Genomic DNA, 19560 nt, shown 5'->3' on the forward strand with positions numbered 1-19560 from the left:
CATTCAAACAGTTTTAGAAACTTTAGAGTGTTTTCTATCCAAATCTACTAATTATATGCATATTCTAGTTACTGGGCAGGAGTAGTAACCAGATTAAATCGGGTACGTTTTTTATCCGGCCGTGCAAATACTGCCCCCTATCCCCAACAGGTTAAATGTTTATGGTTCACTGAACAAGCATGGGAAACAGTGTTTAAACCCTTTGCAATGAAGATCTGTGAAGTTGTTTGTATTTTTACGAATTATCCTTGAAAAACAGGGTCCTGAAAAAGGGGCGATTCTTTTTTGGCTGAGTTTATTTGTTCATCTTATTCAGCTCTTATTCTTATTTAAACTCTAATGAAACCATCACTATATTCTAGTCCAAGAGGTGCACATTCTTGTTTTAGCCCTGTACCAACACACCTGATTTAACTAATCAAAGGCTTGGCAATTAGTTTAATTGTCTGTTAGTTCAGGGCTAGAACAAACACAAAGGTCATGGTTCACCATGTCATTTGTCTCCGTCTTTCCGTGTCCAGGTCCATCTTGGCTCAGGCGACCCTTACACCCCCGGGTTCCCCTCCTTCAACCACACCCAGTTTCCCCCTGTCCAGTCCTCAGGCCTCCCCAGCATCCAGGCCCAGACCATCACCGCCGACTATCATGAAGTAGGTTTTCATCAACTTATCCAAGCTCTACGTGTAGTAGAAGTTGGACCTTAGACACAGATCTAGGATCTGCATACCATTCCTAACCATAACCATTTAAGGTTTAAAATGTAAAAACTGACCTTAGATCAGTGCCTAACATTTTTCCACAAAATCTTTGTCTCAACTCAGCGGGATGGGAGGGCAAAGCGCCCCTAGAGGTTGGTCAGGTGTAGGCAAAGTGGGAGACGATGACGATATGGCCACATTAAGGTAAATAAAATGTGATTGACCCCAACTTTAGAGGCTAACTGCTATTGCTTAGCATCACAAAGCCCATTGGCAAATACTATAATATCAAATGTCCTTTTACATTTCATTTACACCCTTTACATGTGCTGTGTCTTTGCCTTCCTTGCTCTAGATTGTTATTTGGTTATCGGTGCCCAAAGGGATTCATGGGGGCCAGGCTTTGCCAGCTCCACCGTGGGCACCAGTGTGTTGGTGGAGGTGGCCCGTGCAATCTCAGACATGGTGAAAAATGGTGGGTGATGATACCAGGCCGAACCATAGAAAAGTCATAGAATAGACATAATGGATACGGGTCCCTCGGGGTTCCAGTTGGCAACCATTTAGTAATATTTTGTGACCCTTTGACTTCGCTGTGTGAGTAAAAAATGTGCGTGAAATGCATATCGGCCATCAGTGCACTTCTCATTGGGAAGTATTGAACATAGTATGAAATCATTAAATGTATTGAGCTCATTAGACAATTAATTAATTTGCCCAAATTTATAAAAAGACATGAACAGAATGCATCCGTGATTTGTATTTCCTGCAACTTTCTGAAGAGGCATCAACATGGAATGCCCCTGTCTGTGTGTGTATGGTACGCTTGTTTGTCTACCATTGTAGCTGTTCGTGTTAGTTGATTTTATAGAGCCCTAGAATTTCCACTTCCTCAGGTGGGGAATTAGCACCAATTCAATTAGGCCTGTGTAAGATTAGTGGACCTAAAGATGAAGGCAAATTCATCTCTATTGAATAAAAAAAAAGTCTGGAGCCCTATTTTGACAGTAAAATATAACAATAAGGGCCTAATTGTCATGAATTTTGGGTTGGCAATCATTGGATTAGGTTGCATATCAAAAATCTTGAATCATGCATTCCTTCTTGGACATGTTAGATGAAAAAACGTATTTATTGAATACCATCTCAGTAGTCTATTACAGTTCTTAAGTTATTGTCTTTATAAGTAAGATTATATTAAGAAAATATATTGTGTTACGTTGCGATTAAATTATTTAGTCTGGAATCCCCGGTCTCTAATCTACTATACTATTTTGGCCTTAAATATCAATTCTCTGAAATGTGTTCATCGAGTGTCTGGGGTTAATTCTAATGTATTCAATAAATCTCAAGGAGTATTTCTGTCATTTGTGGTCAATAAAGACTCATTTTAGGTGACTGTGGGGTTTTGTTCACATTAACTGGGCACATTACAGGAGAAGTCTAAAGATTTAAAAAGTGGCCTATAGATCTCTTTTATCTGCCATTTACATGTACCAGGAATTTGACCTGGTGAAGTGGTGCTGACATTGTCTTACAATTAACAATACACAGACAGAAGAATGTCCACATACTCTGCATACAGTACAGATATAGTAATACAAAAAAAGAATGGTTACACATTATAAATAACATATCCCCATAGCCTGTAAGGAGGCAACCAACTGTGAATGATGATAAAATGAGGTTTATCCTATGATTCCTGTCTGTTTCCTTATGACAGATGGCTTTAAGCCCAGGAGGAGCATTGTGTTTGCCAGCTGGAGTGATGGAGAGTATGGGAGTGTTGGTGCCCCCGAGTGATTGGAAGTAAGAACAGCACACTTGATATTAATGCAAACCATAGACCAATTTTTTTTTTTTTTACTTGGATACTCTGTCTCAACTCCTTTCTGTTTTTAGGGTTATTTGTTTAATCTAAACATGAAAGCCTTCTCTTACATCAACCTGGATGGAGTTGTAATGGTTGTGTATGGTGTATTTTATTTATGTATACAGAATGCATTGTTTGGTTTGGAGGAAAAAGGAGGAGGCTTGCAAGTCAAAGAACACCATCCCAACCATGAAGCACGGGGGTGGCAGCATTATGTTGTGGGGATGCTTTGCTGCAGGAGGGACTGGGGCACTTCACAAAATAGATGCCATCATGAGGATCAAGATAATGTGGATATATTGAAGCAACATCTCAAGACATCAGTCAGAAAGTTAAAGCTTGGTTGCAAATGGGTCTTCCAAATGGACAATGACCCCAAGCATACTTCCAAAGTTGTGGCAAAATGGCTTAAGGACAACAAAGTCAAGGTATTGGAATGGTCATCACAAAGCCCTGAACTCAATCCTATAGAACATTTGTGGGCAGAACTGAAAAAGCATGTGCAAGCAAGGAGGCTTACAAACCTGACTCAGTTACACCAGCTCTGTCAGGAGGAATGGGACAACATTCACCCAACTTATTGTGGGAAGCTTGTGGAAGGCCACCCAAAACGTTTGACCCAAGTTAAACAATTTAAAGGCAACTCTACCAAATACTAATTGAGTGCATGTAAACTTCTGACTTCAACTGTAGATGCCTTTGAAAGGGGTATGGTAGTAGGTGGCAGGCGCCCCAATTTATGTCAAGAAGTCGAACGCTGCTGGGTTTTTCATGCGCAACAGTTTACCGTGTGTATCAAGAATTGTGTATTATCATGGTGAAACATGAGATGGCGGCGGCTGAATGGCACAACAATGGGCCTCCGGATCTCATCTTGGTGTCTCTGTACATTCAAATTGCTATCGATAAGATGCAATTGTGTTCATTGTTCATAGCCACCATGGGGCGCTCTGTTCACGTTTACAACAGCAAACTGCTCACCCACACGACGCCATACACAATGTCTGCCATCTGCCCAGGACAGTTGAAACCGTGATTCATCTTTGAAGAGCACACTTCTCCAACGTGCCAGTGGCCATCGAAGGTGAGCATTTTCCCAATGAAGTCGGTCATGACACCAAACTTTGGTCAGGTCAAGACCCTGGTGAGGACGACGAGCACGCAGATGAGCTTCCCTGAGACTGTTTCTGACGACATTTTGTGCAGAAATTATTTGGTTGTGCAAACCCACAGTTTCATTCGCTGTCCGGATGGCTGGTCTCAGATGATCCCGCAGGTGAAGAAGCCAGATGTGGAGGTCCTGGAGTGGTGTGGTTACACGTGGTCTGCGGTTTTGAGGCCTGTTGGCTGTGGTGGCAAATTCTCCAAAATGACATTGGAGGCGGCTTATGGTAGAGAAATTAACATTCAATTCTCTGGCAACAGCTCTGTTGGACATTCCTGCAGTCAGCATGCCAATTGCACGCTTCCTCAACTTGAGATATCTGTGGCGTTGTGTGACAAAACTGCACATTTCAGTGGCCTTTTATTGTCTCCAGCACATGGTGCACCTGTATAATGCTTATGCTGTTTAATCAGCATCTTGATATGCCGCACTTTTTATTCAGTGTGTATAACATTTAGCAAAGCGACTTAGTCATGCATGCATACATTTTTAAGTATGGTACATGTAATTGTTGACATTCTTTACCCTTATCCTTATTTTACTGTGTCTCAGGGCGAGGAATACCCATATATCGGGACACTGCAGGATACACGCAAAAATCTGTACGGAGCCACGTCCAACCAGGTGGCCAAGCTCGCTGTGTCTACGGGGCAGATCGCTGGGCAAATGGCCCTGCGGCTGGTCCACGACCACCTGCTGCGCCTGGACTTGGAGAAGTACAACTTCCAGATCCAAAGCCATGTGGCCAACATTAAGCGAAAGGTCAACACCATGCAGAGGGTAAGTCGAGGCCTAAATGCTTCATTTCAGCACAGCACAATCCAGTGGCTTGGATGGTGGGAAAGGATATGTTCGCTGTCTGGTAGCTAGATGTTAAGAAACCGTACAGGTATAGAAACGTGAACTTGGTGATTTTGGTGAAGCCATTGGAGAATTAACAATAAAATATTGTTTAGTCTGCCTGCCTGTGATTTTGTTTTATTCTGTATTGTTTATTTCCTCCACATTTTTTTGTTTTATCAGCATTTCTGTTGACGCCTCTGCTCAATTATTTTGATCTTGATTGTTGTTGACCCCAGTTGCAGCCCGAGATGTTGCCCAAGGCCCTGACTGTCCAGTGGCTGATGTCCGCATCTGGCTCCTACAACCAAGTCTCCCGCAGCCTGACCGATGCCATCCAGAACAGCGACCTGTAGGATGTGGCGATGTGCCGCTGCATCAACGACCGTATCATGAGGGTGAATGCCTGTCCTCTCATTCCTCAAAACCTCAAGTGTTGTCTGGTCATTTGAGGATCTCTTTTGATGGAATTTGACCATGTAAAGTCACATGATTTTGAATTTCAAGTAATTATGACACCAATAGGAAGATAAGCCACTTCATTTGAGAATTACCAAGATTCTACATTACAGCTCGACAGTGCCTGCGCACATGGATCATTGTGAAACCTTGGGTGGAGGACGATACTGAAACCTTTACTTACTTACCTGTTTTCTCTACATCACTTCCTCCTTTAGGTGGAGAGGGACTTCCTGACCCCATACGTGTCTCCCAGGGAGACTCCGTTCCGCCACATCCTGGTGGGCTCAGGCTCCCACACCCTGAAGGCTCTGTCGGACCACCTGGACGCCCTGCAGAGCAACCACCCAGAAGCCGACCTTGATCTGTTCCGGAATCAGTTTGCCTTGGCAACCTGGACCATCCAGGGCTGTGCCAACTCACTGGTGGGGAACGTCTGGTCCATTTAACGAGATCATAGCCTGTCTTGACATTTATTGTCCCATTAAACAAAACACCCAAGTTAGTAATATAGCCATAGGTCAGAGCACCATCAGAGGTTCACCCATTCAGGAAAATTAAGTAGAGGAAATCTACTTATCTACAAAATCTACGTATTGAAATCCATAACACAAAACCTCCCCTTTTTTCGATAATTCAACTGCCTAAATTGAATTTGTGTTTGAGAAATATAAGTGAAAAGCCATTGTTACTCTTGCGGAAAAAAAAGCTTTCCTGAAGTGCATTCACAATGACGTGTGATTAACGACACATTTGTACATTGGTGTTTAAAACAATTGACAAATTGCCTACTTATGTCAAATATCTTAGCATGGTAAAACAGAACATTTTGAATGTAGTGAAACTGATGATGCAGTTTTAGCCCAATATATAATATCACAAACACAAGTGTGTGTGTGTGTGTGTGTGTGTGTGTGTGTGTGTGTGTGTGTGTGTGTGATCGATCTGAGGCACTTTGTGAATACAACAAAAAGGTAATTTCTGTGTTATTACCTACCATGAACACAATCACAGTCAGACTGCTGTTATTTCGACACTGTTGTTACTTTACATTTGATTAAACCTGGGCTGTTGTAGAGAGATCTCATTGGCAGAAAAATGTGTAGACCAAGGCTGAGAGATGTTGACAAAGGGGATAAAACTTACATTCAGTTCAGAAGGTAAGACAGAATTGAACCTAACCTAGTCAATGATGTTCAGTTGTCCTTAGACCAAGGGCTATAGCCCTTGTTTTATACGCTTCAAGCAACATCCTCACACCACATTTGTGAGCTCTCAGAATGGCCTGCTTACATAAATACAATAGCTTAAACCTGGGGGAGATAAAGGGTCTTCACCACATGGCACTGAAAATGTCTATTTCCTTCTTTATTTTTCAGTGACAGGGTTCACTATAGATCGTTTTTAACGCCTTATTTTATTTGTATTATCGGGAGCAGTGCCTTCCATAATTATGACAGTTATACTGTCATTTTTTTAAAATGTTACCTTTATTTAACTAGACAAGTCAATTAAGAACAAATTATTATTTTCAATGACGGCCTAGGAACAGTGGGTTAACTGCCTTGTTCAGGGGCAGAATGGCAGATGACAATGCAGCATCTGCTATGGCAGTGTACCTGTCAGACCGACCAACTCATACTAGAGACCAGCCCATACCGCAATCCATTCACTCAATTATTTTACAAACGACTGCAGATCCTGCGAGGTAGCCGTTATTATTTTACCCATTTTTCCCCCCAATTTCGTAATATCCAATTGTCTCATCGCTGCAACTCCCCAACGGAGTCGAGACGTGTCCTCAGACGTGTCCTCAGAAACATGACTCGTCAAGAAGCGCTGCTTCTTAACACACCTCTCGCTTAACTCGGAAGTCAGCTGTACCAATGTGTCGGAGGAAACACCGTTTGACTGATGACCGATGTAAGCTTGCAGGCGCCCGGCCTGCCACAAGGAGCGCGATGAGACAAGGAATCCCCAACCGGCCATCCCTTCCCCAAACCCGGGCGGTGCTGGGCCAATGTGCACCACCCTTATGGGATTCCCGGCCACAGATCAAACCCCAGGCTGTAGTGGCGCCTCAGCACTGTAATGCAGAGACTTACACTGCAGCACCAGTCAGGAGGCCGTCAGCCGTTCATTTATTCTGAATCGACACCTCAAAGTGACGTTCAACAGACGTTTGTTGTGTAATTGCGTTTAGGTGAACACTCAAGGCGGTCTCTAGTACGGGTCTCTTGGTGTACAGTATGTACACTTTCTAATCCTGAAACATTATCGGGAGCAGTGTCTTCCATAATGTGGTATATAATGTTGTCTGCATCTACAAACCTCTTGCGGCGCTTGACGTTCCCTATCATGTCATCGCAACCCCTATAACCGTGACACTGTAGTGAGCTAGCATCTGATTTCTACCAAGTGCTGTTCTCTTGTTGATCAGTTTCATAAAGAACTGATTTAGTAGTGCAAATGTTAAAGCCGAGACTGTGTGTAATCGATGTGGTCAAAGCAGTTTGTTTCCACAAAATATTTAAGACCTAAATGTGGATCTTATTTCCTGATGATTCTGTTCGTATGAAATTGTCAGTTATACTTAACGTAGACTGCAGGTATAATGTTTTATTACCTTTAAAGCATGTATGTGCCATTGTCTTATTTTAAGGCTAATAATGTTATATTTCTATGTAAGTAATGTTTATTAACTGTCTGTTTATTTAGTCCGAATCATTACGAGATAAGACATTATAGGGGGTCATAAATGCTTATGACAAGTCTTACAATGCATTATAATTGCATTATACCTGCAGGTTGAGTAAAGTGTAAGCAAGTTACCTTTTTTTCGGTTGCTGTACGTTCTGTTTTCTTTAGGGGCTAAGGTAATCTATCTGCACCTTGTTATTTTGCGAATGGTAATGTAAAGAAATCCAGTTTTCTGTGGTGTATATTGTTTTTGCTTTATCGACACTTCTTTGCAATCATTGTAGTTATTGATTTTAAGATGTTTGAGTATAATTTGGATGTGTATGAGAACCTGTCGTTTGTTAGCGTAAGCCCAAGGAGACACAAAAAAGCCAGAAGTTATGAATTTAGAACGGAGTATTACTGATGGAAAATAACATGAATGTTCTAAAGAACAACTTCCTAACTTGCACAGCAGTCACTAAAAGTATTGTTCTTAAACGTGTTGTTTATTTGTTTATGGGAGACTCGTTGACTGAGTATTTGACTGTCCGACACACATCTGCTCTACAGGTAGACTGAGTTGTCATTTCACAAGTCACAAAATGTTTTATTTTTTTAGGACTGGATAACATGGCTTTGAAATCCCTTTGGGGACATTTAAATGACATTTTTTTACAGATTGAAAAACTGTGGGTAGCATATTTTGAAAAGACTACTTATCAGATGTTTGAAAAATGTTTTTTTTTTGTTTAGGACAGCAGGCAAAATTGCTTGTCTCCTGTGTTTGCTGCAATAAATCATGGTGTTTTTGTCTTTTGTCAAATGTCAAGAATGTAACACATGTAACACATGTCTGAAAGGCAATATGTGTAGACTATTGCAGGAGTAGAAAAATACATTTCAGGCCAGGGTAGACATTTTCAGTTCAATGTTGCTTTTCACCTTGGTGTGTCATGGAGGATTTTTGCCCATATACACTGAACAATAATATAAATGCAGCAATTTCAAAGATTTTACTGAGTTATACTTCAACTGATATTCACGTCAATGCTATATTCCTGTCTACTCAATGTAGGGAGAAAGCAGCAGGTACACCCGGTGCTCTACAGAAAGACCTAAAGAGAATTACTAATCCAGCCCATGTGGGACTAAACTCGAACCACCCTATAACAAAGGATATTGTAAATCTATGCACACAAACCCTGTCTCCACCAAAGTCCACAGTTTTTAGAACCCGTTATATACCCTTGCCTGATGAGATGGAGCAACTGGAGGCCATTCTGGGGTTGTTGGTTGTAGAGATACGCTTCCTCTTTGACTGTAAATTGTAGTGCTTGCACTACATGGTAGGTATAAGTTTGATAATACATTACTTATTATATGAATGCATAAATGAAATTAAATAAATGTGAGATTGAGTAATGAAGGCATGAACACATTGAGTGATGGATGCATGAACGTTCACACGGGTGTTAGCCTGGCCATGTAGTTTCACAATATCACCACTTGATGACGACAGAGGACAATGATAACAACCTACCAGGGAAACTTTCTACATGCACAAATCCAGTGACAAACTCAATGACTTACATATACACAAGTTGACTCACCGGGTACTGTGTCAAGCACCGCGCCTCCATTTTGGCATTCCCCAACATTGTAAAACATATTTTGGAAGTTATAGAAATACATTTTGTAATGTGTTTTTGCCAATTGTGTTCTATTACAGACACCTTAATGCATACTTTTACATTATATTATGTGAGCTAAACATAATTTTTTATTTTACCTTTATTTAACTAGGCAAGTCAGTTAAGAACAAATTCTTATTTACAATGACGGCCTACCCCGGCCAAACCCTAACCCAGAGGACGCTGGGCCAATTGTCCCCTATGGGACTCCAAATCACAGCTGGTTGTGATACAGCCTGGAATTGACCCAGGGTCTGTAGTGATGCCTCTAGCACTGAGCTGCAGTGCCTTAGACCGCTGCTCCACTCGGGAGCCCACCATGAAAATTATATAAAACATTTTCCTTAAAGTATAATTTTACTGTCCCCACTACAACAACAAAAATACAGAAATAAATGAAATGTATTTTAAATGCAGAATTACATTAATTCCTATGGCATTCCTATGGAGGACTGCTTTTCTGAGAAGTGCCAATATGGCCAACCGGTGGCTTCAAACCTCTCCATGGCCAAAACATTGCATTTCTATCAAGGGTTTATATACATCATTGCATAAACTACAGTCAATGGAGATACAGTATTTCTTCAAAATATGATTGCCATATAAAGTGAATGGAGCAGTTAACCAGCACATGCTCTTCCTACACTTTTTATTTACAGTATTACAATTATGTGAAACCACTTACAGCTTTACAGCTTAAGATGAAGTATATATGAATATAATCAAATCAAATCAAATGTATTTATATAGCCCTTCTTACATCAGCTGATATCTCAAAGTGCTGTACATAAACCCAGCCTAAAACCCGAAACAGCAAGCAATGCAGGTGTAGAAGCACGTAGAAGCACGAATATAAAAAACACTGGCTGTACATGACAGCAAAGTCAGTCAGCAAAGAAACATTTAATAATTGCATTCAGCATTATTTTGTGTGTATACGTGAAATTGCAGTCAAATGTATTTTAAATAGTGTAGGTGTACGTATAGGCACGACTATTAACGTTCAGAAAGTACTGTATTTTATGAGTAGTCATAAATTGTGTCAAAACAGGGACAAGTGCCTTTAAGAGTGGGCTGACAGCGTTGAGCGTGTACAGAGAAAGCGAAGAATTGGGCGAGTTCTTTTTGCATGTCCCGGTGCAAAGGGTTGCGGGGTATAAACATTCTACACCATTCCATTGGTCGTTAAATTAAATATCGACTCAACCCGGGCACCAGGCCTTGCAAAATGAACTGGCCCATTGAGTGTTGACGCCAGCAACGCAATACCCAATTTGTCTCGAGCAGATGCAAGCAAGCATAAAATACAGCCAATTGAGAATATAATAGTTATCAATGTTTAAGTTTTCAGAAGGAACTGAAGAGTTTAGAAAATGTTATGTCTTAAAGTAATTTACTAGTTTGTTAGAGAAACAGGCATCTAAACAAGTCTCGCGAGGGAGCAACGCTGTGAGAGAAAGGAGCAGAGATCGGCAGGTAGGCTGTGACATTGGGCTGATAACGAAAATGCCTTTGGAAAATACTCGCAAAATTTTTTTTCCCCCCTCCATTGAATTAATTATAGCTACACTTTGTCAGTCTAAATATTGACACCTTATCCACTTCATAATTGTGAACGTCTAGCTAAGGCGGAAAGAGAATATGTAGCTCGCTAGCCCAATAATGGAATAAAGTAGCCTAACGTTAGTGCAGTATAGTCCAAGGAACTTTGCTATGTTTTTCATAAAGGCGAATTGGCTCTGGAAGACAAAACAGCCAAATACTCAATCTAAACGTGAATCGATTCTCAATTGTGGTACGGTTCTAGAAACATAAATACCTCTACTTCCATAACACATCCAAAATTATTTCACAATGCAAAATAGTTGCAGCCAACAGTTTTTTTTGAAGTAACACCTCGTTTGTGGCGTTGGTCTTCTGTTTACACACAGGTGTTCGGGGAGACATAGCTAATAGCACAGGTAGTCCACACTATCTCCCCCTTTCCATAAACAAGCGCAGTGACATGGAAATATAGACAACCCTATAAAGGTGTACTATCAATTTAACCTTTTGCTTTCTGAAAATGATTTCTTGTTGATGTGAAAGATAAGGTCCTTGTCAAGCTTCCAAAACCGCCTTAGCGGTTTAAACCGACATGTGGGGCTCTTAACACAAAACTCATCTGTACAGAAGTCGCCATTGTCCAATGACTTCTGTGTAAGTAATAAATGGAACTGAGAGTCATGATCTAGGGCTAGTTCGCTAGCTAGTCCAACAACACCACAATTCATGGAGCAGAATACCCAGTTCTCGGGTGCAGGATGTTAGCCTTTTTCTATAATAATATTTGCTGCCTGGTTAAAGAACAGATACCCAGGCTACTACATGTGACAACTTTGTGAACTTCGGTATGCTATATTGATAGAGTATAGGTGTGGTATGGCAATGGACCATTTGTCAACTGCAAGTCAAGTTCACTAACCATGTCCCGTCTCTTCAATTTGGAGCTTTGGCAATGTCTGTCTATCATGTGCAGATAAGTTAACGCCTTTTAATGGTGTATATTTATATTACATTTTGCAAGTAAGTGTAATATCCTGAGTGGAACAATGATTCATGGTGTCATTGAGGCTTACCCCACTGGCACTAGTCTGATTAGTCTGGCTGTAATACACAATTAATTGGTATATACAGCCTGAGACATTTGTGTGCAAAATTGTGTAAATGTTCTTTACAAGCCAGAATGTTAACTAAAATTACATTTGAACTTGGGCTACTCTTCCAGTTGTGTGTGCGGTTTGTCCAACATCTTCTCAACATGTTTGAGAAACATAACATAACTTAGAAAGATATTAAATCCATGTTTGGTATTTGTGGCTGAAGCGACTAGCTCCTGCAAAGAAGCTGGACAATTATAGATTTGCGGCAGCTAAGATGGTGCATGTGTAACCGATGTGAAATGGCTAGTTAGTTAGCGATGGTGCGCGCTAATAGCATTTCAATCAGTGACGTCACTCGCTCTGAGACTTGAAGTAGGATTTCCCCTTGTGGCGCGATGGGTAACGATGCTTCGTGGGGTGTCAGTTGTTGATGTGTGCAAGGGTCACTGGTTCGAGCCCGGGTTGGGGCGAAGAGAGGGACGGAACCTACACTGTTACATTGATGCTGTTGACCCGGATCATTGGTTGCTGCGGAAAAGGAGGAGGTCAAAGAGTGTAACCGATGTGAAATGGCTAGCTAGTTAGTTAGCGGTGGTGCGCGCTAATAGCGTTTCAATCAGCGACGTCACTCGCTCTGAGACTTGAAGTAGGGTTTCCCCTTGCATAGCAAGGGCCGCGGCTTTTGTGGCGCGATGGGTAACGATGCTTCGTGGGGTGTCAGTTGTTGATGTGTGCAAGTGTAACAGTGTAGGTTCCGTCCCTCTCTTCGCCTCAACCCGGGCTCGAACCAGGGACCCTTGCACACATCAACAACTGACACCCCAAAATGTATCTCCCCCAAAATTGTCGGTGAATTTACAAATTACTCATTATAAAACATGGATAAAATATTAAACAGTTATTCAAAGAATTATAGATTAACCTGTTAGGGCTAGGGGGCAGTATTGACACGGCCGGATAAAAAACGTACCTGATTTAATCTGGTTACTACTCCTGCCCAGTAACTAGAATATGCATATAATTATTGGCTTTGGATAGAAAACACCCTAAAGTTTCTAAAACTGTTTGAATGGTGTCTGTGAGTATAACAGAACTCATATGGCAGGCCAAAACCTGAGAAGATTCCATGCAGGAAGTGGCCTGTCTGACAAGTTGTGTTTCATCTTGGCTCTTTTTATTGAAGTCTGAGGATCTTTGCTATAACGTGACACTTCCTACGGCTCCCATAGGCTCTCAGAGCCCGGGAAAAAGCTGAACGATATCGAGGCAGCTTCATTTTCTTTCGTCGGTTTACCTAAACGCAGATTCCCGGTCAGAATATTATCGCTTTTTTATGAGAAAAATGGCATAAAAATTTATTTTAAACAGCGGTTGACATGCTTCGAAGTACGGTAATGGAATATTTAGAATTTTTTTTGTCACGAATTGCGCCATGCTCGTCACCCTTATTTACCCTTTCGGATAGTGTCTTGAACGCACGAACAAAACGCCGCTATTTGGATATAACAATGGATTATTTGGGACCAAACCAACATTTGTTATTGAAGTAGAAGTCCTGGGAGTGCATTCTGACAAAGACAGCAAAGGTAATAACATTTTTCTTATAGTAAATCTGACTTTGGTGAGTGCTAAACTTGCTGGGTGTCTAAATAGCTAGCCCTGTGATGCCGGGCTATCTACTGAGAATATTGCAAAATGTGCTTTCACCGAAAAGCTATTTCAAAATCGGACATATCGAGTGCATAGAGGAGTTCTGTATCTTTAATTCTTAAAATAATTGTTGTGCTTTTTGTGAACGTTTATCGTGAGTAATTTAGTAAATTCACCGGCAGTGTTCGGTGGGAATGCTAGTCACATGCTAGTCACATGCTAATGTAAAAAGCTGTTTTTTGATATAAATATGAACTTGATTGAACAAAACATGCATGTATTGTATAACATAATGGCCTAGGGTTGTCATCTGATGAAGATCATCTAAGGTTAGTGCTGCATTTAGCATTAGTGACACATGCACATTTGTGGCCTGATGGAGGTAATTTTGCAGGGCTCTGGCAGTGCTCTACCTGCTCCTCCTTGCACAAAGGCGGAGGTAGCGGTCCTGCTGCTGGGTTGTTGCCCTCCTACGGCCTCCTCCACGTCCCCTGATGTACTGGCCTGTCTCCTGGTAGCGCCTCCATGCTCTGGACACTACGCTGACAGACACAGCAAACCTTCTTGCCACAGCTCGCATTGATGTGCCATCCTGGATGAGCTGCACTACCTGAGCCACTTGTGTGGGTTGTAGACTCCATCTCATGCTACCACTAGAGTGAAAGCACCGCCAGCATTCAAAAGTGACTAAAACATCAGCCAGGAAGCATAGGAACTGAGAAGTGGTCTGTGGTCCCCACCTGCAGAACCACTGCTTTATTGGGGGTGTCTTGCTAATTGCCTATAATTTCCACCTGTTGTCTATTCCATTTGCACAACAGCATGTGAAATTGATTGTCAATCAGTGTTGCTTCCTAAGTGGACAGTTTGATTTCACAGAAGTGTGATTGACTTGGAGTTACATTGTGTTGTTTAAGTGTTCCCTTTATTTTTTTGAGCAGTGTATTAAACATAAAAAACAGGTACCTTATTTACATAAGTATTCAGAACCTTTGCTATGAGACTCAAAATTGAGCTCAGGTGCATCTTGTTTCCATTGATCATCCTTGATGTTAATCCAGCTTGATTGGAGTCCACCTGTGGTAAATTCAATTGATTGGACATGATTTGGAAAGGCACACACCTGTCTATATAAGATCCCACAGTTAACAGTGCATGTCAGAGCAAAAACCAAATCATTAGGTCGAAGGAATTGTCCGTAGAGCTCTGAGACAGGATTGTGTCGAGGCACAGATCTGAGAAAGGTTACCAAAACATTTATATTGCATTGAAGGTCCCCAAGAACCCAGTGGCCTCCATCATTTTTAAATGGAAGAAGTTTGGAACCACCACAACCCTGCCAAACTGAGCAATCGGGGGAAGAAGAGCCTTGGTCAGGGAGGTGACCAATAACCTGATGGTCACTCTGACAGAGCTCCAGAATTCCTTTGTGGAGATGGGAGAACCTTCCAGAAGGACACCCATCTCTGCAGCACTCCACAATCAGGCCTTTATGGTAATGGCCAGATGGAAGCCGCTCCTCAGTAAAAGGCATGGCAGCCCGCTTGGAGTTTGCCAAAAGGCACCGAAAGGACTCTGCGACCATGAGAAAATAGATGGCCTGATGGAAAACCAAGATTGAACTCTTTGGCCTGAATGCCAAGCATCACGTCTGGAGGAAACCTGGCACCATCCTTATGGTGAAGCATGGTGGTGGCGGCAGCATGCTGTGGAAATGTTATTCAGGGACTGGGAAACTAGTCAGGATCGAGGGAAAGATGAACGGAGCAAAGTACAGAGAGAGTTCCTTGATGAAAAGCCTGCTCCAGAGCACTGAGGGCCTCAGACTGGGGCGAAGGTTCACCTTCCAACAGGACAACGCAGGAGTGGCTTCGGGACAAGTCTCTAAATGTCCTTGAGTGGCCCAGCCGAGCCCAGACTTGAACCCAATCGAACATCTCTAGAGAGACCTGAAAATAGCTGTGTGGCGATACTCCCCATCTAACGAGACAGAGGTTGAGAGGAACTGCAGAGAAGAATGGGAGAAACTCCCCAAATACAGGTGTGCCAAGCTTGTAGCGTCATACCCAAGAAGACTTTGCTAAATAGCCCAGTACTGTAGCCGTCTCCCGACCATCACATTGTACAGCGCCATGTTTTCTGTTCCATCCTAACTGAAACCCAGAGGGTTTTTCGTTTTTCTTGGAATAGAAACCTCATAATATTAATCAAATTAATTTAGCAAAATTTCTTAATCAATCCCATGTACTATGTTCTTACAAAAAGGTTTTAAATTCTCTAGTACAGCCACTATTGAAGGCTATCAAATGCTTCTCAAAGATGCCCTTTGGTGGTCAAACTAGCACTAACTAGCATTAATGGTACCAATGGTTCACACTTAAATAACGTGCCATAGAATTCTGCGGCACCATGCAAGCTGCGCCGCAGTACGCTGCAACTTTTAAAGGACAAACCACTGTACTGAAGAAGACCCAAGGCTGTAAGCGCTGCCAAAGATGCTTCAACAAAGTACTGAGTGAAGGATCTGAATCCTTATGTAAATTTGATATTTTCCGTTTTTTAATTGAACAAATTCCTCAAACTTCTAAACCTGTTTTTGCTTTGTCATTATGAGGTATGTGTGTGTGTGTAGACTGAGATTTATATATTTTTTTTGCCATTTTAGATGGCCTGTAACGTAACAAAATGTGGAAAAGGTAAATGGGTCTGAATACTTTCAGAATGCACTGTAGTCATGGATTTGTAAAATCATTCACACAGATCTGAGAAGAGATTAATACTATTTGACCGACTGGGGAAAATAACAATGGCTGGCGTGAGAATCTAAATTCATTGTACATTGTCAATTATTTGTGTTTGCTGTACTTTGCATCACATTCAGACTTCTCTAGCAATTTGAAGCAAGTTTAACAGCGTTAGAAAACCGCCAGAAAAGAAGGTAGGTGAACCTGCAGGAGAAAAGGAGCGTAATCGTGTAGCTCCACTCTATAGGGGCTCTGCCTGCCTTCACACGCAGTGTCTTATCACACACCTGGTGTCAGATACGGGGCCTGAGGGCAGCAGTTAGGCCTACTGACTGAGCACGGCTCTCTACCTCCTACGCACTGTGCCCTGCCTCACCCCAGCCCAGCACAGCCGAACCACAGAGACTGTCAAAGAACTCCCATACAGAAACCAGAAGGTACAGATTCACAGGGATTATACTAATAATGACAAAATCCTACCACTGACAATGGTAATACTGTTGATACAGTGGTAATGGCTTACAAGTATGAGTAGAAAATTCATAATAATGAGTGATTTCATTGATTTGGACTGTTTTTAGTCAACAAATTATGTTATTGCATGTAAATGTAAATCATAGAAGTGGGAGAATCTCAGTGCCTTAACCAGGTAGGGATCATTCAAAGAATCTGATTACCTGTATGATGCAAAAATAATCTACTGCTAATGGAATTATTTACATGTTCCCACATTTGATCATTTGTCTTTTGTAGAGACCGCTGCATGCTGACATGCACATTAGCCTACTCATTAGCATAGACCGGTGCCATTATATGGGGATCTGATAGCAACGGTGGTTATGGTTTTATACCTGTCATTACGTAACCAATTTACACACATCTAGTGTTTTTACTGGAGCAATTAAGGTTAATGGCTCTTTGCTAATAGTAGAACTGAAATCCCTGATTGTGACCAACAGCATAAAGTCCCATGTGGGTTTTCCCCCAATTTTTTTAAATTTATTTTACTGTGTTTGTTTGGACTATTTAGGCTATTCACTGACCACCACATGAGTCTTATTCACTAGGCACCAAACTTTCACTCACTCTCATACACTATATGGCAAGCTTCTCCCCTCAGTGTTTCAAATTTAGATAGTTAATCACTCAACAAACCTCACAGGGAATGGTGAGAATGGCCTAATCAGGAAGTTTATTTGATCAGTGCAAAGTGGAGTTGTTAAATTAAGTGCAGTAATCTCTTCACAGAAGCTGAACGACTGGCTCTCCCATGCCTCAGTGAGTCCTGAGTGCATTTTGGACTCAGTCAATATCTGACCGCTTCGGGTGCTGATATCTCATTGACTGCCTGAGAGGATCAATGCCTTTTCTGGCACTAACAAGTGCTCGTGATCAAAACAGTAGCATGTAATGCCTAATTGCCTATATAGGCCATAGAAGGCCACGCATTTTGAGAGCAAAAATGTTTTAGAATCTTGCCGAGTGTTTGCTAATCAAACAGGATATGACTTGTCTTTTACAGACCCAATGTATAGGCTAAACAATTTTCTTCGTTGTATTTTTCACCTTTAATAGATTGTCAAATAGTCTACTTTTTTGTCATGATAACAATAAGTGACAAATGATCTGTGACAATATATTTGTCAATCTCCTTTAACTAATTGCCTCACCAAACAGCTATGATGCATTTTCTTCACCAACTCCTGATGCCAGCTGGAACTCCCTTCAGAATCCAGTAGCTGTAGTGATGGGGTGACAATTGGGTGATTACTTCCAAATAAGTAAGCAATTAGCACAATTATTAAGGCCAAATCAATTAAAGATGCACTATACCGAAATCGCTCCGCCATTTCCTGGATGCAAAAATTCGAATAGTTCACCTAATTTCAGTTTGTGACAAAACAAGCAATTATATTTTAGAGAGTCATTGCACAATCTAAACCGCTGTGAAATATGTTTTCCATTACCAAAAATATTATATTTTCAGCTGTTTGAAGCTGGTGTACAAAACCGAAAGTAAAATACGCTAAAACGAAACTTAAGCAAAGGAAGCGTAGAAATGGCGCACTTACAACCAATCTACTGCATCTTATAGTTTTCTTTCAATGAGTGACAGAATACCCGGAACAGTAAGTGGTCTGGCATAAAAACTCAAATTTTTATGTGAATTTGGTCGGGTCACCCAAAGTACTCGAATACTAACGTCCATTCGGATATTCAAATAACCGTGCACATCCCCAGTTTCTACCTGAAGCAGATGTGCCACTTCTGTGCACTATTTAAATTTCTTAATCTGGGTCAGGCTGTGTGAATGAGTGTGAGAACAGGATTCACTGCACTGTCTCATTGTTCCTTAGAGGCTTGAATTTATTTCGAACCCACTCATCTTTGCCATATCATCCACCTCCTCCAATTGATAGAGAGAACATTGGTCCCTGTAGTACTGTATCAAATTTCCTGCTACGACTTTGTACATTTAAGCCTTGCTTTGAATGATGGTCCTATATCTGTTACCAACTGTGAAGGAATATTCTTTAGTATCTTCTATTGAAATACAGTATGTTGTGGATGAAAGTAGGTTCACAATTTCATGCAAACCATCAGTTTTTACTACTAGTTAAGGTTAGCGATACAAAGAAGAGTTTGTGAATGTTCAATCAGTAGGATCTAATTAGGCCTATATTTTTTACTTACACGGAGGGCCTTTTTAAAATATATTTGTCGAGTAGGCTACTTACAAGATTCAAATAACGGGAGATCAAGACAAACAGCATTGCATGTTACAACACTTAAAGCAAAGCCTTAGTCAGTACCAATAGTACTGCCCTTAAACATCACCTCTTAGGGGGTTTTGTCCAAACACGTGGAACAATTGCGCAAAGAAACAATGCCAGTTGTCTGTGTTCAAGTGCTCATGATTAATAAAGATTGCCCATTCAATCGCCCTTGTTTTTCTAACAGTGGCGTGATGACTTCATTATGACCACATCAGTGAAAGGCCTCGCTGTACTGTTCGGGCATGAATCAGCAATTACTTGACTGGGTGAACTGGACCACTTCCATTTTCTCTGGAGTTTGTCGTTCAAAAAAATTCACCCAATTAATGGATCACAGTC

The 19560-nt window shown here is 41.3% G+C and overlaps 1 protein-coding gene and 1 pseudogene across 1 annotated transcript in view; both read left to right on the plus strand.

Annotated features, from left to right (window-relative positions):
* Positions 1-5896, plus strand: part of LOC106568779 (transferrin receptor protein 1-like) — an 8547-nt pseudogene extending 2651 nt beyond the window's left edge.
* Positions 5897-10641: 4745 nt separating this feature from the next.
* The window catches only part of LOC106568689 (activated CDC42 kinase 1), a 183282-nt gene continuing 174363 nt past the window's right edge, over positions 10642-19560 (plus strand). The window contains exon 1 of the mRNA XM_014139250.3: positions 10642-10884. The gene's annotated coding sequence lies outside the window, so the exon portion shown is untranslated. The remainder of the gene's footprint in view (positions 10885-19560) is intronic.

Source organism: Salmo salar, chromosome 14, assembly GCF_965601325.2.
Source record: "Salmo salar chromosome 14, fSalSal1, whole genome shotgun sequence".
Taxonomy (NCBI): domain Eukaryota; kingdom Metazoa; phylum Chordata; class Actinopteri; order Salmoniformes; family Salmonidae; genus Salmo; species Salmo salar.